At 45.5% G+C, this 27638-nt stretch overlaps 1 long non-coding RNA gene across 1 annotated transcript; it reads left to right on the forward strand.

Moving 5' to 3' along the window:
* The first annotated feature begins 577 nt into the window (after window positions 1-577).
* Window positions 578-26840, forward strand: LOC140592509 (uncharacterized). The gene is made up of 3 exons (XR_011992817.1): window positions 578-872; window positions 26322-26410; window positions 26489-26840. It is a non-coding gene; the product is annotated as an uncharacterized lncRNA (long non-coding RNA).
* The last annotated feature ends 798 nt before the right edge of the window (window positions 26841-27638 follow it).

Here is a 27638-nt window from a genome sequence, read left to right on the forward strand (position 1 = left end):
GAAATCTGTAGACCAAGGGTAACGGCAAGTAGATTTCGAGAAGTGTGCCATGTGCAAGTGGAGTCATCTGGCCAATCACTGGCAAGAAGAATAATCAAGGTAACATGGCAGACTGAAGCAATGAAAAGAGGCCTTTAACTTGAACCAGCAGTTTGGGAGCAGTAATCTGAATTCTGTCATGTTAATGTGTTACCTTGTGGATTTATAATTCATCCAGATGCTCCTCATCTTGGTGCAAGCATGACACAAAAGTGTTTGATCCATCTGAGAATCCATGCTTTGGCCTTGCCGAAATAAAATGTACAGATGTTGAGCGTGTTTCTGAAGCAGGACACATAAAGCTCATCAAAGGTCAGGCTGCACTTAATAAATCCCATAAGTACTTCTGGCAGGTGCAAGGTCAGCTGGCCATAACCGGACTGAGTTGGTGTGACTTTATTACAGACACAAAGGGAGACATAACTGTGGAAAGAGTATGGAGGGATGATGACATGATCTCCAAAATGAAAGAGAATGGTAAACGTGGAGACAATGGAGTGAGTATCGCGAGAGTCAAGCAGAGGCGAGATTCAACATGGCGGCGCATATCTTTTGACAAGTGCAGTGACAATGTATTGAAAAGAGAATATTTCCTAAACAATTATAAGAAAAAACGGGAAAAAAGGGGGGAGGAATCTCCTGTTTTAATTGGATTACTGCAAAACGTGACAGATGGACTATAAATACTGGAGGATCTAACAGAACTGGAGGCTTTCATTGATCACTACCATCTGTCAACGAATATGGATTCGGATGAAGATTCCTCCAACTCGAAAAAGAGGAAAAGAGACTCCGCAACAGACACGGATGATCTGCAAACCACCCAAGTTGAGGTTAGTGTGCTGACAACCATAAACCAAAAACTGGACTTGCTTGTTTCAATGCACGAGGAAATAAAAGAAATGCGTAGCAGTTTGGAATTCGCACATAAGCAAATTGAAACTCTGCAAACATCAAATCAGAAGCTACAAACGTTGATTAAAAATCTCTCACACAGCAAATACAAAAAATCACCGTCAATAATAAACAGATGAAAGAATCTATCTTGGACATTCAAACTCGCTCGATGCGTGACAAGCTTATCTTTTCAGGCATTCCCGAAAACACACCTGACAACCCAGAACTACTGATCAAAAACTTTATGTCAACACAACTCCAACTCCCCAACGATACAGTGCAAAACATCACCTTTCACTGTCCACCGTCTCGGCAAACAGGCAGACAACAAAACAAGACCAAATATAGCTAAGTTCGAGCACTTTCAACAGAAAGAACTTGTTCAAAGTAAAGAGAGATTACTGAAAAATACCGTTTACGGAATGAATAACCAGTTTCCACGGGAGAAAAATGAACGAAGGAAAGTCCTCTACCCAATTCTAAAAGAAAAACGAGCCAAGAATAAGCGTGCCGTGCTGGTAGTAGATAAACTATATGTGGACGGACAGTTATTCCGATGTCCAGAAATTACACCGTGGTATATGCACCACATTCTTCCAACTCCCCTCTCTTTCCCCACTTACCCCTCCTCACACTTAAATTACTGTACTACATTGCATATCCTTTAATACATACTTGTACACAGCTGATCTATAATTTAGACATACTTGATTTGTATAAATGCAAAAACTTAACCTAATAACATTTAATATACGCGGTTTCCGTACCCAATCTAAAAGATATAAAGTAAATAACCATCTAATTAAATTGAGGGCTGACATATGCTTCCTGCAGGAAATGCATCTAATGGATGTCGAACTGCAATATCTTAGATTTAAACAGTTTGACAAAATATATTCATTGACATACAATAGTAAACAAAGGGGAGTCTCAATTTTAATAAATAAAAACATTCAATTTTCGCTTAACCAATTAACCATTGACCCAAAAGGAAGATATATTATCATTACGGCATCTATTAATCATACAACATTTACACTCGTAAATGTATATGCCCCAAACAGCGATGATCCTGCTTTTTTCCATAATCTCTTTTCTTTACTATCCAATTTAAACAACCTCATTATAGCAGGCGACTTCAATTTAGTTATCAATCCAGCAATTGACCGCTCAAGCACCTCCGGCAACTCAAGGATCTGGCACTCTACCAATATAATAAAACAATACATGGAGGACTATGGCCTTGGTGACAGCTGGAGATTGAGGAACCCACCTTTAAGGGAATATTCATATTTTTCCTCACCAATGCTCATCTAGAATCGATCTACTGTATTTCTTCTTAGTAACTCGCTCATATCTAACATTTTAGATAACACAATTCACCCAATTGTGATTAGCGATCATGCTCCCATCTCTTTATCAATATGTACTCAAATACATACTAAGATTCCAACAAGATGGCACCTCAATACCTCATTATTAGAAGACCCTGATTTTATAACACTAATAAGGCGAGAATGGGCATTCTATCTGGAGATGAACAACTCTCCAGACATCTCAGCTTCACTGTTATGGGAAACTGGGAAGGGATTCATTAGAGGCAAAATCATTTCATATTCTTCATATAGGAAAAAAAGCAACAAAAAATGGAAAATACAATAGAACAAAAAATGGAATGTTTAACAAATGAATTATCATGTAATTCCAGTGAATCAAAACAGAGTGAATTAAAAGAACAACTCGAAAGTATCATGCATAAAAAAACTAAATTTCTCATTCAACAGTTGAAATATAATGACTTTCACTTTAGTAATAAAACTAAGAATAAATATTTGGCAAACTTACTTCAACATAAAAAGGAAAAATCAATTATCCCTTCAATTATGGACTCTACAGGAACAATAAGTCATAATCCACAAGATATAAACAAAACTTTCCAAAAATTCTACAATGATCTCTACTCCTCCCCAGATCAATCAACACACCCTGACATTGATGCTTTTCTTCACAATTTGGATCTCCCTAAATTAACCACAGAACAAGTAACATTTCTGGACTCACTTCAGCTTTAAATAAGATACCCAATAACAAATCCCCTGGACCAGATGGATTACCAGCTGAATTTTATAGATGCTTTTGGGACATATTTTCACCACTATTTTACAGGGTAATCATAGAGATTAAAGCCACTTCGACTATACCCACACATATGAATACTGCCGCCATGATATTATTGTTAAAACCTAATAAAGATCCCACTCAGCCTTCCAGCTACCGCCCACTCTCATTAATCAACACCGATTTGAAAATTTTAACCAAAGCACTAGCATCTAGAATAGAACCCCCCACAATTATTCACCCAGATCAGACAGGTTTCATCAAAAATAGACTTGCTATAGACAATGCACGTAGACTTTTTAATCTTATGAATATATCACGACAAACCCAACGGAAAACTATCATCGTCTCGCTCGACGCAGAAAAAGCTTTCGATAAGGTAAACTGGATGTTTTTATTTAACACTCAACAAATTTGGGTTCGGAGAGTCGTTTATTCACTGGATTAAGATACTGTACACATCACCAAGGGCTACTATCACTATCACCTCTCTATCAAGGCTATCTCTATCACATCACTATCAAGGGCTAGAATCACTTCACCGAGCTTTACATTGCACCAGGGGACTAGACAAGGATGTCCACTTTCGCCTTCCCTTTTTGCCCTTTTTAGTGAACCTCTCGCAGTAGCAATACGCCAAAACAACAAAATTCAAGGAATACAGGCCATGGATAGACAACACAAAATCAGTCTGTCGGAGAGAGTGATCAGCCCCCCCCGGCCGCTGGCCCACAGAGTATGAGACACGCGCTGTTTTACTTGCAAGGGTGCACACCGCAGTGTAGCTACAAGGGTGTGGCACCACGAGAGGGTTTATTTATACTTTAAGGTGATCAGGTTACATTGTGGGTGTGAACAACATTTCGAGTGGGATAGAATGGGATGTGGAAGTGGGAGTGGAAATAGGAACAACAGAACGTACAGCAGAGGTGGGCTCGTCTGCTGCACGTGATAGAAAATTACTGTTAAGCACTTTCACAGTTGCCATATAAAACAAGTTATACATTCATAAGAATACACATGAGTGATAATATATAAACAAACAATCTCAACCCAACAGTCCCTCCTGTTTATCATGAACCGTGTATTCTACATCCACCACCCACATCTTCTCTAAACATTTTCTGTGGGCGGCATCACTAAATAACGGCGTCATCATGTTCTTCATCAGCGAGGAACTCTTGTTGGCTCAGGTTAGTGTATGCTACAACAAAAGAATTAACAACTATTCTGCTAATCACAGCTTTACAACATGGTACAATACAAATGGAAAAAACACAAAGAAAAATCAAACATATAATAACCATTATTGCAAGAAATTTGAGTAGTCCGAGCCAGCCCCCTTGAAATAGCCAATCAAACCAGGATGTGCTAGGGTGAAAGTCCGCGACTAGGACTCTCCGCAGATCCCTGAGATAGTTCATGGCTTCAGTCATATTAGGGGAATGGACATTGTCTGGAATGTATGTACAACAAGTATTGTTCAATAAAACACAAACACCTCCTTGGGCCGCTGTTAACATATCGAGCACTATACGGTTTTGAACCACCATTTGCCTCGTGACATCCAATTGTGCATTTTGTTGTTCATTAATTACAATAGAATTATTAATAAAGAGCCCTAAATGGTTTCCATCTTCCACTCTATGGTTTCCAGTCGTAAAGTGTTCTTTGCTACTCCAACCCAGGGGAACAGTGCTAATAAAACCTTCTGGTCTGTGGACCAATGTTTGAACTCTGGGGGCACATCAGTTCCCCAGACGCTGTCATGTGGCTGTAGTGTTGGTGCGGTAGAACGTCGTCTGCGAGTGGAACCTGAAACAGAACTGGTTGATACAATAAAGGTATGATCTGAAATGAAGATGGGCACGCAAACCCCATACCAATTGGGTGGCAGCACAAAGTAGGCACGACTACCACATAACCAGGCTACACCTTGCACCCAATAGGACCCATTGCTGGGGCCTGACATGTTGACTGGTGCACCTTCACCTGAAACAGAAATTTGGTCACAGTTCGTGGTGTTACCTAAAGGACGTGTACCATACATCTGGTCATAACACATTGTATGGTTAAATGTTCCTGGGTCCTTGTTCATGAAAACAGAGAATGGAAATGAGGAAGTGGATTTAGTGACATTGAAGTCGATCCAGAACAGAAGATTACAAGTACCATTAATAAGCCCTGGGGCGTAGGGATTCGTGTCATTAATGGTGATACCAAAATGCTGATATCCAACCCCTCCAAACGAAGAAGCACATTTAGCCAGGGATTTATTCATGGGCTTAGCAAATATTGCGGGACCTTCCGCATGTGTGGGCATATGTGAGCATATGTAACAGTTAGAAACATTGGACTTCGTAACTGTGTCGTGTACGTAGCGATACCAGTAATTTTGCATATAGGGATGTGGGTGGTCAGTTGTAAGAGGTCTCAGGTGGGAGCCATCGTGCGTCCACCTGGGGACGCGACGAGTGTTATCCGATGAGGACCTCGTCCACAAAAGCAACCCGCCGACTACAGTCAGGAGGATCAGAAGCCATTGTATAAGAAACCGCTTACAGTCAGCCATTCTAAAAGTGAGTGCAGATCAGTTGGTTTCTTCACCGGGTTGAGACGTCGGCACTCGCTTTTTGCACTGGGAAATAGGGGTGTTACACGTGGACTCTGGCGCCCCCCTCAGTATCCCCGATGCCAGCATATCTTGCACTACTGGGGCTATGCCTTGTTCAGCCTCAGGCTTTAATGGGTACTGTCGTACCACTGGGCGGTGATCTGACCTCAGGGTCACTTTGTAAGGAGGGAACCCTTTAATCAATCCTACATCCGTAGGGGAGTTGGACCACAATCCCTCAGGAATGTGGCTCAATTCTGGGTCCTCCGTTGCCTCGGCTGATAATAAATCTTGTCATTCAGGTTCGTCTAAATGTGTTACAGATGTGACTTTAATTCTCCATCCGAGGGGGAACCTCCAAACCCCTGTGCTTTTATCATGTTTCCAATCTGAATTTGGGTCAGGCTGGTAATATGTAGATCTATAAGAGGCATCTTCCACAAAATACCTGAGATCTTGCCATCTACCCTGGAGTGGCTTTGATAGTGACACATGAGGCACCTTTTCCCTGAATAAATTTTGTTGTTTGGGACCCAATAACACTGAGGCTGCAGCGTAGCCAGTTGTGAGATTAACATACAGATACTGCAATGTGACCTGGGGTGGTCCCATAGCGTGAAACTGCCGATCATATCGGTAGTCAGGGCCAGGTCTGGGTTTGTACCACATGGTCACATGGAGGCCATCGCCGGGCATAAATTGAACCTTATCTGCTTCCTGCTTTACTCTAGTTTTCCTTAGTAATTCCCGAGCTTGTGGTGTTTGGCCTAGGTCTAGAGACCAGTAATACTGCGGAACTGACGATCCATGGACCACTAAAGCTTGCCTGTCTATTATTGCTTTCATGCCTATGGTCGTGGCAACAACTCTTATGCCCATCTGGACCATAAGGTCTCTTCCTAATAGGTTTACTGGGCATGACGGGCTCACCAGAACTTGGACCTCACACTCTGTCCCTGTCTCTTCATCTTTTACCGTTATGGGATTAGTTAATTGATGGGTCTCAGATTGCCCTCCGGCCGTTCTCACATATACTGTTGAAGTAGAGAATGTTGCTTTTGGCGGAGTTGTAGTTAATACTGTTCTACAGGCTCCCGTGTCACATAAACAATCATATGTCTTTCCATTTATAATAAACCGCCATCGAGGCAGTTCTGCAGGCTGTGTAAGCGCTATCAGTTGGCACACTGCTTGAAGGTCAACCTCCTCCTCCTCCCTATCTAGTGGGGGCCCTAGCGGGGTGGAGAAAGTGGTGCCTGCAACTTCTCAGCTTGGCGTCACTGATCATTCTCTGTGGAATTTGAATTATCTATGCGCTTCGTTTTACAATGCCTGGCTATATGTCCTGGTCTCCCACACCTCCAGCAGTTGTTATCATACTGAGGCGAGTTTCCTGACCTACCACCTCTTCCTCGACCTCTACCTCTTTAACCGCCCCTGCCCTGGGGGTTTGAATAAACTACTGCGATTGTATCGCCAGAGGCTGCGAAGGTCGCTTCTCCTTTTTGTTTCTGTGCCTTTTGTGCATGCTGGGCGTACTCTATAGCTTGCTGCACTGAGCCTGTATTCTGATGGACCCAATATTTATCTATATACCGTTTAAGTTCAGGCCTTAGACCGGCAAGAAATGCCCTTTTTAATTGCTGTTGGTATACTCCGGCCTCATCACTATCTGGGGGAATGCCTGAATTACTTCTGAAAACTGGTCTCAATCTGTCCAGGAAGTCTTCTGGTTCTTCCCCTTCTTTCTGTCTGCATTGTGAGATTTTACCATAATCTGCTCTCCTCGTAAATCTTTCTCTGACTCTTTCTTCTAGCTGCCTTAGGCTGTGTCTCAGGGCAGTTGAATCATGCGGGAGGGGTGTTCCGTTGTACGCATGCCCTGTGAAATCTCCTGCAACTCTGACCCATTTGTGAGTAAACAGTTGCCTCAGGCACTGGAACATTTCTCTCCCATTTAAGCGGAAGCTGCTTTGAAGTTCTAACACCGCTTCCCAAAATTCTCCTACACCTTCTTCTACAGGGGGTATCCTTTTTAAAGCAGCTGTCCTATCATCTGCTGTCCAGGGTCTGTACACTAACATTGTTTCGGGACCTGTTCCGTCCTGCCCCCTATCAGGATTCGCAACTTCCACCATGGGGCATTGAAACTCTGGGGTTGATGCCCCGTCTTCACTACTGGGGTGAAATTTAGTTTTATATGACTCTAAGTCTTTCACTGGATACAGTGAAGAATCCTTGCTCCGGGTCACCATTGGATGTGTGACCGGTAGTAGGTTGAGAGGAGTTGATTCTCCCTTGTTGGGTATGTAAATTTGGATCAGGGGGGCGTGATCTTTGACCGGTGTAGCTCTTCAGTTTAATTAAAAGACGTCCGGGTTTTCCTGGACCTTTGCCTATTAAACACACGGGTTTCCGGTTACTGTTTTTGTGCGCTGCCGGAAGGGTGACGGTTAGACCGGTGTAGGCAAGTGTCTGGTGTCAATTTGGACCAACGTAAGCGGAGGTATTTGCGAGGCTTGTGGGCAAAAGGTACCGAGTACGGGCGGTTGGAGTGGTGTGTGGAGAGAGTGAATCTGGTCTCCGGATTGGGCTGTGCTGCCCTGCCGCTGTACCTCGCGGCTTTACCCTGCTGCTCGACTGATGCCCTGCTCTGCTGTGTGGCTGCTGTCCTGTTCTGCTGTGTAGCTGCTGCTTGGTGGCCATTTGGTCTAGTTTCTCTGTTACGTTTTGCCTGGTTTCTTCGCTCTTACCGTCTTGCTATTGTTCCGCCCTGCTGCTTTGCCTTGGTTTGTCTTATACTTTTCATTTTGTCCACGGGTTTTATTTGATATCTGTGGTTTTTTTATGTGTTCGGGTTATTTTATTAACGTATTTTGGGATAATTAAGGATTGTTTCTTTGTTTTGTTTGATGTATAAATTTATTGAGTTTGTTTGTTTGGATGTTTTCTTTCTGTTTTGATTTGGATTGTTTTCTGTGGTTCTTGTCTGGGTGGCCTTGTGGACTGGGGGTGGCCGTATGCGCTGTGGGGTGGAAGTCTTGGGTATAAGAGGCCGCTCGGGTTTGTGCGTGATTCGGGTGGTGTGGGTTTTGTTTTAGGTTTGTGGTAATGCAGTGATCTGTTAGCGCTAGTGGCTGGGTAGTACCTTTGAACGTGTGGTTGTGTCCCCTTCTAGCGCATATTGCCTCCCTGCCTGGGGGATTTACGAGGAATCAAGACTCCGCAGCGTGTTTTATTTGTTTTGCGTTTATTTCTGTATTGAGGTGGTTTTACCTTTGCTGTGGTGTTAATAAAAGTGTGTATTTTTATCTGTTGTCCAAGTCACGTCTCTGCAACAGTTACTGATAGAACCAGTGGGTGGGGCGTGTACGTGTCGGTATATCCTTGGGTGGGAGGCCCAGGGTGGCGTAGTCGGACTAGTGGTCTTCCTTTCGGGGGGGGGGGGTAGTAGTGGTGGGCGTCTGCCCGTCACATTTCTGGCGCAGTCGGCAGGATCGGTAAAACGCAGAGACGTGATTTTGTGTATGTGGGTCTGTATTGTGTATTATAATTGAGATTTTTCTTTTTGAGGCAAAGCAGCAGTGGCTGTTTGGGGCCATTAGATTTCTGAGTGGATCCTGGTTGTGCTCCTATTGAGAAAATGGAGGAGGAATTGCAACAGTTACAGGACCTGGTGGTACAACTGAAAGCAGATAATGAGCGGTTACAGCGGGAGCGGGTGGAGGCACGGGCAGCCTTAGGGGCTGCACGGTCTAGCCCGGGGACAGGGGCCGCTGATGTCTTAGAGTCGATTACCAATCCCTCTGAGGTTCGGGGTTTTGGTACTACTCATGTAGGGGTTGACCGTTTGGTGTATGTCCCCAGGGAGAAGAAGTGTCCTGTTTTTAGGGGCAAGACGGGCCTGAGCATTAGTGATTGGTTGGAGGAAGTGCAATCTAGTTTACGTATCCGGCATATGTCCAATGTAGAAAAAGCCTATTTTCTATACGATCATTTGGAAGGAGAGGCTCGGGATGAGATTAAGTATCGGCCCCGAGTAGAGCGGGAGGATCCTGATAAAATCATTGCGGTATTGCAAGATCTATATGGGTGTGTGGATTCATATATATCCCTACAAGAGTATTATTTCTCTAGGAAGCAGCAGGAGGGGGAGACGCTTCAGGAGTTTTCGCATGCTCTATTTTGTTTAATGGAAAAAATTAGGAGACATGCGCCGAATGGCGTGCCCAATGCTGAGCTGCTGTTACGGGATCAATTTGTTGAACATGTGATTGATTGTGCTCTTCGTAGGGAGTTGAAGCAGTTTGTCCGCAGTCATCCGGGTGCTACCCTTCTGGAGGTGCGTAGAGAAGCTATAAGGTGGGAGCGTGAAGGAGGATCGGATAATGGGCGGGGTCGGAGTCAGTCGGTCCCGTCTGCATATGGGTTGCAGTATGGGGTGCAGGGGGCGGCGGCGGGTGACTCTAGGTGGGGTTCAGCAGTAGCCTAATTAAAAGGAGTTTTACAGAAACAACAAGAACGGCTTGATCAGATTACTCAGAATTTAGCTGCTCTGCAGAACCCTTCACATCGGGTTCCGCCGTTACGGAATAGTTCGGTGATTTGTAGGCGGTGTCAGCAGCCGGGGCATTTTGCTCGAGAATGTGATGGGGTGCGGGTTTCTATGCCTGCCAGGCTAGCTGCTGGGCCATCTACGCAGCCTGTGGTTAATCGATCGGTATCCTCTAGGCGGCCTTCGGAAAACTAGCTCCCTCTGACCTGCAGAGCCTCAGCTCAGAAGGGGATGCTATTGGCTCAGGTATTACTACTAATGCCGTTTCTCGTTTATCTGCACCGTTGTTGGTGTCTTGTCCTTATGTGACTGTTAGGATGGGGGGTCTTGAGGTGCCGTGTCTGTTAGATACTGGGTCGATGGTATCGACTATAACTGAGAGTTTTTTCCTACAGAATTTTCAATCCTGGGGGTCAGAGAAATTGTTGGAGTGTCAGTGGTTACAACTTAAAGCAGCTAATGGTCTGGACATTCCTTACATCGGTTACTTGGAATTGGATGTGGAGGTGCTTGGTAAGGTGATTTCTAAGCGAGGGGTGTTGGTTGTTCGAGATCCCCCAGGAAACATAATGGGTCAATCTTCCCCAGGTGTTTTGGGCATGAACGTTATTCAGGCATGCTATACAGAATTGTTTGGGCAATATGGTGCTACATTGTTTGATGCTGCATTGGTGAAGCAGGCCTCAGGCCCTTGGCAAGAAGCGTTGCAGAGGTGCCATCATGCCGAAGTTTCAGATCATTGCGGGAGTGTGCGAGTCCGGGGCGTTAGATCTACCCCTGTTTTAGGGGGTACAATGAAGTTAATACCGGTGACCTGTTCTGAGAATTTTTCTACATCCGGGGTGACTGTACTTTTTGAGCCTTCTAGCACTGGACTACCGGTCGGGTTGTTAGCATCCCAGGCTATTGTTAAGGTGGTTCGGGGTACAGTTCACATTCCTGTGGTGAATGTAGGGAGGTCCGATGTTTGGCTTTACCCCCATACTCTTTTAGGTACAGTAAGTTCAGTAACGCTTGTAAGTCTGCCTGCTGGGATTACCGAAGTGCAGACTGGAGTAGAGGCCACAGTATTTTCCCAAACTACTACCAGTGGAGTGCAAGGGAAGATTGCGGGGATCGATTTGTCCAGGTTGCCAGAGTCGGAGCAGGGCCAGGTGAGGTCTTTGTTGCAAAAGTATGCCCCTGTGTTTGTGGAGCATGAGGGTGATATTGGCTGTACTAGTCTGATATCGCATGATATCCCCTTGTTGGATGAGGTTCCCACCAGACAGCGGTATAGACGGATTCCTCCTTCTGAGTACGAAGCCGTTAAGGCTCATATTAATCAGTTGTTGGAAACACAGGTTATTCGGGAGAGTTGTAGTCCGTATGCTTCCCCCATTGTTCTGGTAAAGAAGAAGGATGGGAGCCTACGGATGTGTGTGGATTATAGGCAGCTTAACAGCAAGACACGTAAGGATGCTTTTCCGCTACCCCGCATTGAGGAATCGTTGGACAGTTTGTCCGGGGCTCGTTGGTTCTCTACCATGGATCTGGCCAGTGGCTATAATCAGGTACCAGTGACTGAGACCGATAGAATGAAGACCGCCTTTTGTACACCTTTCGGGCTTTTCGAGTGGAATCGTATGCCGTTCGGTCTTTGTAACGCTCCTAGTACATTCCAGCGTTTGATGGAGCGTCTGTTTGGGACTCAGAACGGTAACTCTTTATTATTGTGTTTGGATGATGTCATTGTGTTCTCTGCCACTGTAGAGGAGCACGTGGAGCGTCTGGATGCTGTCCTTGGGCGTTTGCAAACAGAAGGGTTGAAGGCCAAGTTAGAGAAGTGCTCTTTCTTTCGTCAGGAGGTTAGTTATCTGGGCCATGTGATCTCTAAAGATGGGGTGGCCACAGATCCAAGTAAAATTGAGGCTGTTGCTAACTGGCAGCCGCCCAAGCGTGTTTCTGAGTTGCGCTCGTTCTTGGAGTTTGCTAGTTATTATAGGCGGTTCGTGGATGGGTTTGCGCAGTTGGCAGCCCCCTTACACCGCCTGGTAGCACAGCTGGTAGGAACTAAGGCTAGAAGACCGACCCAAAAGCATCTGTTGGAGTTATGGACCGAGGAGTGTCAGCACAGCTTTGAGGGACTTAAGAATAAGTTGGTGAATGCTCCTGTTTTAACCTATGCTAACTTTTCTTTGCCATTTATTCTGGAAGTGGATGCCAGTCATAGTGGTTTGGGAGCTGTCCTTTCACAGGAACAAGATGGAAAAGTGAGACCCGTGGCGTACGCCAGTCGGGGTTTGAAGCCAGCTGAGCGTAACATGTCAAACTATAGTTCCATGAAGCTGGAATTTTTGGCTCTGAAGTGGGCTATGGCTGACAAGTTCCGTGAGTATCTGTTGGGGCAGATATGTATTGTGTATACAGACAACAACCCCCTTAGTTATTTGCAGACTGCTAAGTTGGGTGCCACGGAACAGCGTTGGGTGGCTGAGCTATCTGCATTTAATTATACCATTAGGTATCGGTCTGGGCGCAGTAATAGAAACGCTGATGCCTTGTCAAGGCAGTATGTTCAGGATACCTCCTTGGCTGTTATTGAAGACCAATTGGCCCCAGGCACTGAGATTCCGGCACCCTTGGGCAGGGCTATATCTACTGTACCAGTGGTTCAGGTAACCCAAACTTCCATTTCTGTATTGCCGACTCAGGGCCCTTGCATATATTACAGGAGGCTGATTCCGTAATTGGGATGTTCCTTGTTTATTGGCGGCAGAAAATGGGCCCGTCTGCAGAAGAGCGGCGGCATCTCCCCAGCTCAGTGATTACCCTGCTACAACAGTGGAAACGGGTGGTAGAAAGAGAGGGTGTCCTTTACCGCAAGTGCTGGCGCCCGGATGGTGGGGAGGAGATTTTGCAGTTGTTACTGCCACAATGCTTAAAATCCGAAGTGCTGAGGAACATGGCCATCAGGGGGGTGAACGCACTTTAGAGTTGGTAAGACAGCGGTGTTTTTGGCCAGGAATGTCAGCTGAGGTAACAGAGTGGTGTAAGAAATGTGAGCGCTGTGTATTAGCTAAGGAGGTGCAGCCTAGGGTTAAAACCTTCATGGGCCATTTAATGGCAGCTAAGCCTAATCAGATCTTGGCTATTGATTTTACAGTGCTGGAGCCTTCTCAGAATGGTATGGAGAATGTATTGGTTATGACCGATGTCTTTTCCAAATTTACACAGGCAGTTCCCACTCGAGATCAAAGGGCATCCACCGTGGCTAGAGTGCTCACCCGGGAGTTGTTCTACAAATATGGAGTGCCAGGGCGTATCCATTTGGATCAAGGCAGAAATTTTGAAAGTGCCCTTATCCAACAGCTTTGTGGGTTGTATGGTATAGAGCGATCGCATACCACTCCTTACCATCCAAGTGGCAATGGGCAATGCGAACGCTTCAATCGGACTTTACATAATCTGTTGCGCACGCTTCCTGTGCCAAAGAAAAGGGACTGGGCTGGTTACTTACCTCAGGTGGTTTTTTCTTATAATGCTACACCTCATCAGTCCACCGGTGAGTCGCCACATTATTTAATGTTTGGACAAGATCCACAGCTTCCAGTGGATTTCTTCTTGGGACGGATCGATGAACCCGTTAAGGGTAGAGTGCATGATTGGGTTGAGGAACATCAGGTCAGACTACAGGTGGCTTTTCGAGGGGCGAATGCGCGTCTACGGATGGCGGCGGAACGGCGGAAAAGAAGGCATGACCAAGGGGTACGAAATGTTCCATTTGTGGAAGGTCAGTTGGTGTATCTTCGGAATCTTGGTTTGAAGGGCCGTCATAAGCTGCAGGATGCCTGGTCATCAGAGGTGTATAAAGTCCTGAGAGCCCCTGGGGTTGGAGGGTCAGTATATACCATTGCCCTGTTGGGGGATTTGAATCGGGTCAAACATGTTAACAGGACGTTGTTGAGAGCTTGTGAGGCCACGGTGCTGCCTATCACACCTGGGAGTTGTGACGAGGCCGAGTCCTTGGAGTCGTTGGATCCTGAGTCCGGGGGTGACGTGTTCCGGGTGGTGTCGGGGACTAGCGATGGTCTTATGCCTTCTGTACCATCTGGGACTTCGTCTGTACCTCAGGCAGAGGATCCAGTAGGGTTGTTTCCTTCTGGGGGTGTAATTTGTAGTGATGGTGACTCTCCAGTTGAGCCGGGTCCTTCGGCAGCTTTAGTAGCCCCGGCAATTACCAATGTGTCCGGGTTGAGACGAACGACTCGGGAGACTGCAGGTTGGCATTCTAATATACACCATCTGCCAGGGGCTGTGGGGGGGGTACAAGGTGCCAGCTACTCTCAGTTATCTGGGGCCGGTGTGTGTATGGCCGCCCTGTTTCGTCCCTGGGATTAAGGGGACATCGTCGGGACGACGATGCAAAATGATAGGGGCGGATTGTGACCGGTAGTAGGCTGAGAGGAGTTGATTCTCCCTTGTTGGGTATGTAAATTTGGATCAGGGGGGCGTGATCTTTGACCGGTGTAGCTCTTCAGTTTAATTAAAAGACGTCCGGGTTTTCCTGGACCTTTGCCTATTAAACACACGGGTTTCCGGTTACTGTTTTTGTGCGCTGCCGGAAGGGTGACGGTTAGACCGGTGTAGGCAAGTGTCTGGTGTCAATTTGGACCAACGTAAGCGAAGGTATTTGCGAGGCTTGTGGGCGAAAGGTACCGAGTACGGGCGGTTGGAGTGGTGTGTGGAGAGAGTGAATCTGGTCTCCGGATTGGGCTGTGCTGCCCTGCCGCTGTACCTCGCGGCTTTACCCTGCTGCTCGACTGATGCCCTGCTCTGCTGTGTGGCTGCTGTCCTGTTCTACTGTGTAGCTGCTGCTTGGTGGCCATTTGGTCTAGTTTCTCTGTTACGTTTCGCCTGGTTTCTTCGCTCTTACCGTCTTGCTATTGTTCCGCCCTGCTGCTTTGCCTTGGTTTGTCTTATACTTTTCATTTTGTCCACGGGTTTTATTTGATATCTGTGGTTTTTTTATGTGTTCGGGTTATTTTATTAACGTATTTTGGGATAATTAAGGATTGTTTCTTTGTTTTGTTTGATGTATAAATTTATTGAGTTTGTTTGTTTGGATGTTTTCTTTCTGTTTTGATTTGGATTGTTTTCTGTGGTTCTTGTCTGGGTGGCCTTGTGGGCTGGGGGTGGCCGTATGCGCTGTGGGGTGGAAGCCTTGGGTATAAGAGGCCGCTCGGGTTTGTGCGTGATTCGGGTGGTGTGGGTTTTGTTTTAGGTTTGTGGTAATGCAGTGATCTGTTAGCGCTAGTGGCTGGGTAGTACCTTTGAACGTGTGGTTGTGTCCCCTTCTAGCGCATATTGCCTCCCTGCCTGGGGGATTTACGAGGAATCAAGACTCCGCAGCGTGTTTTATTTGTTTTGCGTTTATTTCTGTATTAAGGTGGTTTTACCTTTGCTGTGGTGTTAATAAAAGTGTGTATTTTTATCTGTTGTCCAAGTCACGTCTCTGCAACAGTTACTGATAGAACCAGTGGGTGGGGCGTGTACGTGTCGGTATATCCTTGGGTGGGAGGCCCAGCGTGGCGTAGTCGGACTAGTGGTCTTCCTTTCGGGGGGGGGTAGTAGTGGTGGGCGTCTGCCCGTCACAGATGGAAAGGAGATTCTGGTGCCAATGACGCTAATGGAGCAGAATGTGTTATCAGTGTTTTAGGCGCTGCTATCTGCTTATCTTTTAGTGCTACTCCCGGTGTCTGCTGCGACAGCGGGGGAGCGGCAGATGTTTCTTGTCTATGTGGGGCCTTTGCTACACTTTCCTCATCAGGAGTAACTAGTACTGCGGCCGCAAGCTTTTCTTTCCTTTTACCTTTCTTTTCCTGTCTAGCTGCGTCTCTTAACCTACTTTGTTCCAACCATTTTTCTGACATTCTATACTCCTTCTTCCGTCTGTTCAACTTTCCGCTATTCTTTGTGCGCAACATTTCTAGTTTTAAATCACTCTGTAGCTTAAGAATGTCTGGCGTATGGAGGCTTCCTCCAAACCCATGTTTTCTTTTCCACCTTTTGTTACTTATAGTCCCTGCTCCTTCCACATATCCTTCCATAAACTTTTCATCTCCCTCTAAGGATGGCTGTTTACTTTGCCCCTTCCCCATCCTTTTACTTGTCGATTGTTATTACTACAAGGGTCCTGAGCAGAAATTCTCTGGCACGAGATTAGGGAGAGGACACTAACACGGCCTTCTACTGCACACTATCTGTGCAGCGGTGTCAGTTTTCAGGGATGAAACCCGTCCTTGATCTCCCAATCGCCAGTACGTCTTTCTTCCCAGGCAAAGAAACAAAGGACTAGTAGAATCAGCCTAGGATTCTATAAATCACTTAGTCCTCCACATTCACACAAACATTCATACCCGGTTGATTACGGCCAACTCTAGCCTTTGTCAATTAACAGGTCAATTAAATTCTAATTCAACTATTTCCTTACGGCGAAATATAACCAATTTAGACTATTTCCTTACAGCGAAATATAACCAATTTAGACTATTTCCTTTCGGCGAAATATAACCAAACTATTTCCTTTCGGCGAAATATAACCAAACGTCTCACCTCTGGGGTCAGTCACGACGATCGGGGTCCGTCAGGCATCACCAGGCGTCGAGCGCAGTTCTAACCACCGGCCTGGTCACGAATTCTCACGTTCCAGGACTTTCTCGACCCGTCTTAGACGAGCGGCTGTCGACAGACTTCGGTGTCGCTCCTCTCGGCGCCCTGGTGATGTCCTCAGGATTCCCGATCCTCACGGATCACTGGTTTATGGATCCGGCTCGAAGGACCAAGTTTTATGTCGGAGAGAGTGATCAGCCCCCCCCGGCCGCTGGCCCACAGAGTATGAGACACGCGCTGTTTTACTTGCAAGGGTGCACACCGCAGTGTAGCTACAAGGGTGTGGCACCACGAGAGGGTTTATTTATACTTTAAGGTGATCAGGTTACATTGTGGGTGTGAACAACATTTCGAGTAGGATAGAATGGGATGTGGAAGTGGGAGTGGAAATAGGAACAACAGAACGTACAGCAGAGGTGGGCTTGTCTGCTGCACGTGATAGAAAATTACTGTTAAGCACTTTCACAGTTGCCATATAAAACAAGTTATACATTCATAAGAATACACATGAGTGATAATATATAAACAAACAATCTCAACCCAACACAGTCTATATGCAGATGATTTATTAATTTATTTACAGAACCCATACATATCTCTCCAGGAAACCTTTAATATTATTGGCAAATTCTCTCAAATATCAGATTTACACACAATTAACTGGAATAAATCAATAGTCTTACCCCTCTCAGATGATGCCGGAGACCCTGGAACTCAGGATTTCCCTCTCCCCCTTCGTATTGGTTTCATAAAATATTTGGGTGTCAACATTTCCTCCAGGCTGTCAGAGCTGTTTAACCTTAACTATACTCCCCTCCTTATCAAAGATGACTATAATTGCTGGTCAAAGCTCCCACTTACACTTATGGGTCGAATTGCAGCAGTAAAAATGAAAACCTTACCTGAAATTAACTATTTATTCTCTATGGTTCCCGTTACACCCACAGATAATTGGTTTAGAACGCAATTCTATAGGAAAAATAAAAAGCCTAGAATTTCACTTACAACATTGCAAAATAAAAAATCACTTGGTGGACTCGAGGCACCAAATTCTCTCCACTATTTCCTCACAAATCAGCTACAGTACTTAGTTAAATGGATTCACAAACAGGACTATAGTTACCCATGGCTAGAATTGGAACAATATCAGTGTAAAAATATCCTAGTTGCAGATCTCCCCTTCCTTCCACAGTCAATCATTAAATCAAACATCGGTAAGATCAACACCATCTCTACAACTCTGACAGCCTGATGGAAAACAAACCGAATCACTAAATCATCATTGACTCTGAATAAATTCACCCCATTATGGCACAACCCAACATTTACTCTACAAAATAAATCTGTTTATTTTCCCACATGAGAACAAAAGGGAATCACACACCTCCACCACTTATTCCATAATAACCAATTTATGTCATTTGATGCTCTTATGCAGACATACTGTATGGGGTTGGGAGAGATCAATTTCTTCAATATCAACAGCTTAAATTAAGAATTAAAGGAAAAGTTAATTTAACCAATAATACACTACAGCCATCTCAACTAACTGAAGAACTCATTCAAATCAGCAGCCCAAAAAAATTAGTATCTAAACTGTATTTACTTATCTCAACCTTAAATAGTGTAATAACCCTCCCAACAGCTAAATGGGAAAAAGATTTCGGCTGTTCTCCCAACCCCGATTACTGGTAGCAGATTTGCAAAAACATCTTCTGCATGACCACCAATTCCAACTTGCGGCTTATCCAATATAAAGTCATACACAGAACTCATATTCCACAAAATAAAATGTTTAAAATGAGATTGACTAACACAGATATCTGCTCACAGTGTACTTTGGGGAGCATAGATAATTATTTTCACGCTGTCTGGCTTTGTGAACCAGTTCACTCCCTTTAGCTAAGAGTTACTGAAACACTCTCCACTATTCTGAGTTGCAGAATCCCAGTCTTCTTGGTGATACATCTAATATACATCTTCCCTCTAAATATAAAAACCCTTTGCTCATTTCTCTTGCTGTCGCCAAGAAAGTAGTTCTACAAAACTGGAAATCTAAGAGCTCATGTCATATTACTCACTGGACCAACTTGATTGTAGAATACATTTCAATGGAAAAAAATAATGCTGTCCAGTGGAAGCATGTGTCAGCCTTTAAGCATGGGCGTAAATCCCGGGGGGGACGGAGGGGACATGTCCCCCCCTATCCGAGGGTTGTCTCCCCCAAAAAAAATTATATAAAAAAAAAATCTATTGTGAAAAATATATGTATGTATACCTAAAATAATAGAAAAAAAAAACAAACGCAAAAAATGCATTTAGAAACAGTTGAGTTCCCCCTCCCCTTCCTCACAGTGGTTTGGCCAACTGCCTGCTTTCCCAGTTCATCTCACCTACTCTACACACGAATCAGGTGTGTGGCTGCGGCTCAATTAATGTTGAACTCCAGTAAGTAGGGTATTTTATTCACTTTAAATAAAGCGATTCTCTTTAATGTAGTTGATGCAGACTCATTCATAAATTTGTTGCGGCAAAAATGCTGATTACCAATGTAATTTTCCATGAATCTGCTATATTAGCGATTAAAATATAACTTATCTAGTTAACGTTAGCTTGTTTACAATAGCTTGTTGCATAGTGCACTGCAACTAACACGCCAAAGCCATTTCCCATGCATTGTTTTATTTGTGACGACTTGAATAATGTTAACTTAACATTAACGGCCACAATTAGCATATTGTTCAGCTGTGCATTTACTAAATGAGCACTGTGCTACGTCTGAACTGACCCCACTGTATTTTTTTGTATAATCAATTTCTATTATGCATTTAAACAGTCATGTTTAAATTTTATTGTATGTTGATGGCTTGACTGTAAACAACATCAATGTCACCCTGTACACCTCAGATTTCTGCTATAACTCTGAATCATGCCACATTCAGAAGTTTGCGGATGATACAGCCATCATTGGGTGTATCAGGGATGACCAGGAAGAGGAATACAGGAATCTGGTGAGGAATTTTGTCACTTGGTGCCACACAAACCACCTACAGCTGAACACCTCGAAAACCAAGGAAATGGTCATAGACTTTGGGAGGTCCAGACCAAGTCCACGACCAGTCCAAATCAAGGGAGAAGAGGTGGAGGTGGTAAGAAAGTACAAGTACCTTGGGCTGTGGGTGGACAACAAACTGGACTGGACAAACAACACACAGCACCTATATAAAAAGGGCCAAAGCAGACTGTACTTCCTGAGGAGGTTGAGGTCCTTCAATATCTGCAGGATGCTCCTGTGGATGTTTTACCAGTCTGTGGTTGCTAGCGTCCTTTTCTACGCCATTGTGTGCTGGGGGAGCAGCACAGCGAAGAAGGACTCATCCAGGCTGGATAAGCTAATCAGGAGGGCCAGCTCTGTGGTTGGTATGAAACTGGACACTCTGGTGACAGTGGCAGATAAAAGGTCACTTAAGAAACTACTGGACATTATGGACAATGTCAGTCACCCTCTGCACACTTTCATCAACAACCAGAGGAGTTCGTTCAGTGACAGGTTGCTTCTCCCTAAGTCTAGGACCAATAGACTTAAAAACTCCTTCGTCCCACATGCCACCAAACTGTACAACTCCTCACTGGGTGGGAAGCGGAGTGGAAACAGGAGGACAGAGGAATAAGGGGAGAAACAGGAATAATAAATACTTTGACAACACCGGACCAGTATTATAACTCAAACTGCAATAATGATCTGTGCAATAGCTGTCACACCCTGCTCCGTACGATCCCGATGTGTGCCACGCCCCCTCATTACCTCGTGTTCAACCCTGATTGTGCTCGCCTGTGTCCTATTAAGTCTAGCTTGTCTTGTGTATTTAGTCCTCGTCTGAGTCAGTAGTCCCGAGTTTCGGCGGGACAAACGGAAAGGGAGGAGGAACAAGGGGAGCTTTGTTCGTCAGTTTGACTCGATTAAACCCCGTTTGTCCGTATTACCGGCTCGCTCTCCTGCTTCCTTGCTCGCCTGCTGGCCGCTTGCTGACAGAATGACGGAACTCCCCAACAATACGACGCGGGAGACCGAGCACTACCGGCTCGGTCTCCTGCAAGACTTCGTATATTGGCGATCCCAGCCCGCGGTCCAGGAGGACCCCGTGGCTCTGCAACTAGCCCAGCAGGGCGCGGACCTCCTGGCAAAGGATCGCCCTCCCGGACAGCAGTACCCGCTGACAAGAGCCCGGAAATGCCTTAGCCGCCTGAACCAGCGCCTGAAGAGCAACCGGGAACAGCTGAGCAGAGAACAGAGGGAAGAAGCCGCCCCGACGCTCTTCTTCGGCGCCTGCTCTCTTCTCCCTGCCGGTGACGACACCGCCGCTGCCCGCTTGGTGAGCCTCCACCCGGAGAAGCCGCCTCCTTTGGAGGCGTATGTCTATCGGCCGGAGCGCCTGGGTCTAGGCGGCATCCGAGCCGTAAGAGACGCTATTCCCCGGGTCCCGAGAGCCCTTAAAGGGGCAGCGCCAACGCACTCGGCACCCCTCCTGCCTGCTCCGGAACTGCCTGATCCGGATTCGCCAGCAGCACCGCCTGCTGCTGCTGCTGCCGCTCTGCCTGCAGCTGCGCAGCCTGCTGCTGTCGCCGCTGATCTGCCCGCGACTGCGCCTGCTGCTGCCGCCGCCGATCTGCCCGCGGCTGCGCTGCCTGCTGCCGCCGCCGCTCTGCCCGCGGCTGCGCCGCCTGCTGCTGATGCCGCCGCTCTGCCCGCGGCTGCGCCGCCTGCTGCTGATGCCGCCGCTCTGCCCGCAGCACCGCCTGCTGCTGATGTCGCTGCGATGCCAGCAGCTCCGCCTGTCCTGCCTGACCCGCTTGTCCTGCCTGCTGCAGCTGCCGCCGCTCTGCCTGCGGCACAGTCTGCTGCAGCTTCCGCCGCTTTGCCAGCGGACCCGCCTGTCCTGCCTGTCCCGCCTGACCCGCCTGTCCCGCCTGACCCGCCTGTTTCACCTGACCCGCCTGTCCTGCCTGCTCTGCCTGCAGTCCCTGCTGCTGCCACCACTCTGGCTGTAGCACCCGCCACGGTGCCCCCTGCTGGCCGCGTGATGGTGGCACCCGCCGCGGTGCCCCCTGCTGGCCGCGTGATGGCGGCGCCCGCGGCGACGCCGCCCCCTGCTGGCCGCGTGATGGCGGCGCCCGCGGCGACGCCGCCCCCTGCTGGCCGCGTGATGGCGGCGCCCGCTGCGACGCCCCCTGCTGGCTGCGTGCTGGCGGCGCCCCCTGCTGGCCAAGTGACTGCAGCGACCGACGAGGCGCCCCCTGCTGGCCGCATGACGAAGGTGCATGCCAAGGTGCCCCTTGCCAGCCACGTGAAGGCGGCGCCCATCCTGCCGGCACCTGAACTGCCCGTTTTGCCTGTCCTGCCGGCACCTGAACTGCCCGTTTTGCCTGTCCTGCCGGCACCTGAACTGCCTGTTTTGCCTGTCCTGCCGGCGCTTGAACTGCCTGTTTTGCCTGTCCTGCCGGCGCTTGAACTGCCTGTTTTGCCTGTCTCGCCCGTCCTGCCGGCGCCTGAACGGCCTGAGGTGGCCACGGTTACGGCCCCTGCTGGCCGTGTGATGGCGGCGCCCGCCGTGGCGCTCCCTCCTGGTCGCGTGCTGGCGGCGCCCGCCAAGGCGCCCCCTGCTGACCGGACACCCGAGGCGCCTGCCCAAGCGGCCCCTGCTGGTCGCACGCCTGCAGCTGCCTCCGCTCTGCCTGAGGTGCACGCCGCGGTTGCGCCCCCTGTTGGCCACGTGCTGGTGGTGCCTGCTGCGGCGCCCCCTGTTGGCCACGTGCTGGTGGTGCCTTCCCGAGGGATTAATAAAGTACTATCTAATCTAATCTAAAACAAACAATGCAATAAATAGTTTTGAAGAAAAATCTGCTTTGTCATTGAACCTGAGAAAAACTTTGAAAATAACCATAATGACGCAGTCTCCATGCTACAATAATAATGATAGAAGCAAAGTTTTTCATTGTGGGGACATATCTTTATAAGTACAATTTGACTGTATTATTTGTGTCCCCTTCAAAAATTGCTCATGAGAAATTTTATATTTATTGTCCCCCCCTACTGTTAAATGAAATTTACACCCATACCTTTAAGGACACCTGGAACTCATTTATAACATTTCTTAATATTCCATCACAATAACTTTACTAAAATATAGGGTAAAGGAGAGAGAGAAAAAAAAAAGTTTATATCTCCAGAGGGGGTCCTTCTCCGTACACATACACACACTTACTTTTATAAACTTTTAGTACAAACCCCACACATACACATGCATTTGATCAATTTCAGCATCTCCAGCAGTAACAGTTTATCTGCCGTGTCCCAGTCTCTTGTAAGTCACTTCGTATTGTCTCGTATTGTCTCTTGTCTGTCTGTCTTTTTGCTTTGTCATCATTGTCGGATCTTGTGGCACTATTTTGCCTCCTGTTTGGTTGTTATTTGTTTTATGTTGTATTTTAGGTTTTGTATGTTATATTAGAAAGGAGTGACTGTCGATGTACCTTTGCTCAAACACACTGTCCACGATGAGAATGATTTTATTCCCCTGTGACCCCCCCCATCTACGTGTGATAAGAAATGAATGTAAACATTTGTTCTTTTTTCTTTTTTTTTGTATATATGTAGTAATTAAACATAAAGTTGTCCTCCGAGGAGGGGGGGTGGTGGTGGGCAAAAAAAAAAAAAAAAAGAAAGATCAGCTGGACCTGTACTACTTTGTTGTCTATATGGAAGAATATTTAAAAATCCGTAAATAACTGTAGCTGTATGCTTAAGAACATTGAAAGGAATGTTTCTTTTTCTACAATATCAAGATGAATCCAGGGGTCAAAACTCTGGTGTGATTTATTTTTTTCACCTCATAATTGCTTCTGTAATTATTTGAATCCAAATATCCTGTGCAGTAAATTTCAAATGTATTTCTTACAAAAATATTGTTAAATTCATTCTGTTTATTATTTTAATAAAAATTATTTTATTATTGAAACTAGGGCTGTCAAAATTAACGGGTTAACATGGATTAATCCATATCATGATTAATCTGATTAAAAATTTTAACTCAATTATCCCATCTGCAGCGCCGAATGACTCAAAATCCCTGAAATGTCTTTGTCAACCCATTTCGGGCAGTTTTGGTGCGTTCCATTTGCCCCGGGAACTTGTATTCTGAGTCAGATTCCGAGTTTTGAAGCCGGAAGTGACGACATGTCTCGGAGCAGCACAGAGGATCCAAGATGGCTGTGCCTTTTACCAACAGAAGGGAAAGTTGTAGTTTTATACTGTTTAAGCACTACTTCTCATTTGTGGCTCATTAAATCGGTCGCACACACTATGCCGTCCAACTTAACTATGGACGTGTTGCTACGGAGTTTTATACGTAAAGCACCATGCGTAATGTGTAATCGACTGATATTGCTAACAATGGCAATTAACTGGGCTAGAATCAGATTTCATGATTAGTCGGATTATTTGTCGGATTTACGGTACTTCGGGCTAATTGTAAGTGAACGAAGATAAAGACCATTTAAACTGAGGTACCTTAAATCTGACAAGTTGTCCGGCTAACCAGAAAATCTTGCTTTTTGATATAGGTCCATGGTATATTGCACTTCTGTGGCAGATGGATTGCATCCCACTCGTATTCAAGATGTTCAATAAACATGTTAAGTACATATATATTCCCTTTTTTCTTGAGTCTGTTTGCTCATGCAAAATGAAATGTGATTAATATACACTCACCTAAAGAATTATTAAGAACACCTGTTCAATTTCTCATTAATTCAATTATCTAATCAACCAATCACATGGCAGTTGCTTCAATGCATTTAGGGATGTGGTCCTGGTCAAGACAATCTCCTGAACTCCAAACTGAATGTCAGAATGGGAAAGAAAGGTGATTAAGCAATTTTGAGCGTGGCATGGTTGTTGCTGCCAGACGGGCCAGTCTGAGTATTTCACAATCTGCTCAGTTACTGGGATTTTCACGCACAACCATTTCTAGGGTTTACAAAGAATGGTGTGCAAAGGGAAAGACATCCAGTATGCGGCAGTCCTGTGGGCGAAAATGCCTTGTTGATGCTAGAGGTCAGAGGAGAATGGGCCGACTGATTCAAGCTGATAGAAGAGCAACTTTGACTGAAATAACCACTCGTTACAACTGAGGTATGCAGCAAAGCATTTGTGAAGCCACAACATGCACAACCTTGAGGCGGATGGGCTACAACTGCAGAAGACCCCACCGGGTACCACTCATCTCCACTACAAATAGGAAAAAGAGGCTACAATTTGCATGAGCTCACCAAAATTGGACAGTTGAAGACTGGAAAAATGTTGCCTGGTCTGATGAGTCTCGATTTCTGTTGAGACATTCAAATGGTAGAGTCAGAATTTGGCATAAACAGAATGAGAACATGGATCCATCATGCCTTGTTACCACTGTGCAGGCTGGTGGTGGTGGTGTAATGGTGTGGGGGATGTTTTCTTGGCACACTTTAGGCCCCTTAGTGCCAATTGGGCATCATTTAAATGCCATGGCCTACCTGAGCATTGTTTCTGACCATGTCCATCCCTTTATGACCACCATGTACCCATCCTCTGATGGCTACTTCCAGCAGGATAATGCACCATGTCACAAAGCTCAAATCATTTCAAATTGGTTTCTTGAACATGACAATGAGTTCACTGTACTAAAATGGCCCCCACAGTCACCAGATCTCAACCCAATAGAGCATCTTTGGGATGTGGTGGAACGGGAGCTTCGTGCCCTGGATGTGCATCCCACAAATCTCCATCAACTGCAAGATGCTATCCTATCAACATTTCTAAAGAATGCTTTCAGCACCTTGTTGAATCAATGCCATGTAGAATTAAGGCAGTTCTGAAGGCGAAAGGGGGTCAAACACCGTATTAGTATGGTGTTCCTAATAATCCTTTAGGTGAGTGTATATGTTATGTGCATTGAAGTTTTTTTTTTTCTATTAAAGTATTTGAGCTTAACATGGATAAAGGATGCATATCAATTCACTACAAATACAGATGTAGGATATTCTATCCCTATGGTATCCATGTCAAAGTTAATTTAAAGCTTCTAAATCGACAGATTTAGATAAAATTAATTTAATGCAGTTTCACTAAAATTCTTTTTTATGTCAATGATGATGCTTCTGCCACTGGCAGAAACAACTCCAGTGGAAACACCGACACGCATAACAAATGCCTTATTTTGACCAGTAATATATTTTCTCATGTCTTTCTCATTCATGATTTGCCCTACAGATCCGAAAGGTTCCCATATAAATGTATCTTGTACTATATTTGCTTTTAATGGCCTATTAGTTCTTTTATTGAAATACAATGACAACCTTACATGATTGTAGTGCAACAGTGTTTCATAATGTATTTTCGTTTGTTTTGTTTAGTCCATCATCTCTGCTCTAGCTCAGCTGACAGGTGTGTCCACACAGGAAGCAAAGAACTTGTTCCTTGCTGGTCTTCAGCCCAGCAGAAGGTAAGAGTTGCAGGAAAAGACCTGCAAGGTTAAATGGTGCATGTAACATTGTTAACTGTGTACTTTTGTCTGTTCTAGTGAGATTGAAGACTTTGACCCGAGAATAACCTTTCAAATGAAAAAGGACGGTCTGCTGTACGACTGTACATTTTTGTTATTGCTTTTCACTTTTCAAATTGTTTTTTTTTCTTTTCTCAAAAGAGAATTTTTACTTTACACTATTTGCAATAAATAATTTATATATAAAGCAAGAACTGACTACCCTCTGTCACGCCCGGCTCGTCCAATCCTCGTGTGTGCCACAACCCCCTCGTTACCTTGTGTTAATTCCGATTGTATTCACCTGTTGCCTGTTATGTTCAACTTGTCCTGTGTATTTAGTGTGCGTCTAAGTCAGTATTCCCCAGATCTGTCATTGATGTTCGTTGCTGTTAGCCCCGTTCATCTAAATAAACTCTTTATTTCTGGATTCTGGTCTGCCTGCCATGTCATTCCCCGCTTCCTCCCTGCTCGCCGGATAGCGGTCACGACACCCTCATAGTGTTTTTACTGTATGATGATCTGTCAAATATACTGTATACATGCATAGCAAAACAGAATGTGGGCTTGCTTTAAATAATTATTATTCACTGCATTTCATTAAGATTTGGTTGTACTGAGATGCAGAGACTTATGCAGGGCTAAAATAAATAATAATAATAAAAGTTAACAATCAACATCAATAATCAACATAAAGATTCATTAGTCAACACAGTTGACTCCAAAGTCATCAAGATGGCAAAAGACATTTTCAACAATATTAAAAATTAAAATAACCTAAATTTTGGACAGATGGATGTCGAATGTATAACAACACATAAACCAGTACTTAACTCAATTTTGCACCGTGTGAAACAAACAGATATAAATTAACATACCTTTGATTGTATAATTTGGGGATACACGGCGCAGTTCGCCATGTCTCTAGGTACGGAAGAGGATTAGGGACACCATGAATGCTGTGAACTTACTCAGAGCTCGCAGGGCTGCGAGGATTGCTGGGATTGCTGCGAGAGAGTGGTGTTGAGCTGCAGCGATTGTTTGGGATTGTTTTTTGGAGTGTTTTGAGTGTTTGTGTGCTTTACCTGTTTACGTGGGTGGCTGTTTATTTCTATTTATTGTTCTTATTTCGGTCGGCGCGAGTGTTTGTCTGTCCTGTCTGTTAATTAACAGCGCGATTATTACCGAC

This window comes from Paramormyrops kingsleyae, chromosome 9 (assembly GCF_048594095.1).
Source record: "Paramormyrops kingsleyae isolate MSU_618 chromosome 9, PKINGS_0.4, whole genome shotgun sequence".
NCBI lineage: Eukaryota > Metazoa > Chordata > Actinopteri > Osteoglossiformes > Mormyridae > Paramormyrops > Paramormyrops kingsleyae.